The following is a 1,740-nucleotide window of genomic DNA, read 5'->3' on the forward strand; positions in this document are numbered from 1 at the left end:
CCAATTAGTTTGTCTGCCTGTACCAGTTATCTACCACCTTTCCACTTATCATCTTTCTGCCCAACTATCAAGCTACCCATTCTTTCATGACCTCTTTCTCATTTCTTAACTTCTAGATAGCATTTTCAAAATAATGTAGTGATTAAAGAATGAGATCTTGATGGAATTGTAATTGGTGCAAGCATGTTCCAGCAAGTCTGACTCTTGATTTTGTTCCCCAGTGGTAGAAGACACAAATGCCAATTTTGTAATCTTCAATGTGACAGTTGTGTCTAAGGATTCTACAAGGATATTCTCCAAAATGAATATCCAGGTGTGTGGCTTGAACCTGGCATACAATGTAGATTTCTGTATTTTCTGGGCAACAGCTACATTGTCTGCTGGGTTTCAGGCTACCTGGAAACGCATTCTGCAATGATCATCTCATCAATGCAATACCTATAATGTTCGATTTTCCATGATGCGTAAACCAGTAAGGTTTTCCATTGGATAGAATGCAGAGAAAGGATGATGTAAAAGCTGATCATGTCAGCAAAGAATGCCTTATGTTTTCACCCAACGTATATGGCTGCCTAACCAACTGACAACGTATGATGCCATCCTTCTTTCTCCTTGCCTCATCTCTCAAGCAGTAACCATTCCCATTAATTATTATCAGAATATATGGCACCAGCAGGCCTGATCACACTGCTTTGTGATGTTGTCTTTCCTCCTCATGCAGCAAGAAGAAAAAAGATGGAGAAAGCTTTAGTGGAACAAATCTGACGCAATGCCATATAAATAAATTTAATCCCACAAAATGTTTTAAAAACTAATAATTTAACCTGTTACATTTTCCATGATGATATGCTTAAAAGAATTTATTAACTCTTGTTCACATGAACTGGAGCTGTTTAATAAGAAATCATGTGTCCTCAGTTACTATGAATTTACTGATTAAAATAGAAAATGTGCATGTGGCATGCAAAGGAAAATGTCTGCATGTCATAATTAACTGATTGTAGTGATACAAAGGTGTTTTTGTCACCGCATTCTGAGTTCAGTGAAAATAAAGACTTGGAGATTTTGAAACATTTTATGTGTCTTTTTGCTTCCAACTCACCATTCCATTCCATCATCAGTTCCGCCCCTGGGAAGAGAAAGCCATTCCCTTGGAGGTGCTTGACAGCCTTTGAAGAATAATAAATGGCTCTGTACAGTATGGTTATATTTAATAAGTCACAATTATCAGAGGAGCACTTTCCTTTCTTTCATCACCACTCTTCTACCTCTAATAGTCTTTGAGCATCTTTACTCATAGTTAAATTACAGTGGCATTGGGGTGAAGAGCTCCCTGGTTCTATGGATGAGCTTTAATCTCCCTCTCCAGCTGATGGACCAGTATTGAACTTAGTCTCAAAGCAAGTTTGCGCTATTGTGGTAGAATAAGAAATACAGACTCACTGTTTGTCCTCAGTCCCATGGCGTATTCATGTGTGTGTGTGTACACGCATATGACCTTAAGAGACTGAATTAATTACTTTCTTTGTCCATCCTCGCTGATATAATTAAGTATCCAAAACTGGATAGTCTATAAAGAAATACTTGACTTCATCAGGGTTCTAGAGGGTGGGAAGGTCAAATGCCAGGTTCCACTGGGGAGGGGCGTCTTGCATGTGTGAGGGCATAGAGAATGGACACTTTCCGCAGTGAAAGAAGAGGCAGAGAACACACTTCCTGTAGCCATTCCATAAGATCCTT

The sequence above is a fragment of the Ochotona princeps genome, chromosome X (assembly GCF_030435755.1).
Source record: "Ochotona princeps isolate mOchPri1 chromosome X, mOchPri1.hap1, whole genome shotgun sequence".
In the NCBI taxonomy this organism is placed as follows: domain Eukaryota; kingdom Metazoa; phylum Chordata; class Mammalia; order Lagomorpha; family Ochotonidae; genus Ochotona; species Ochotona princeps.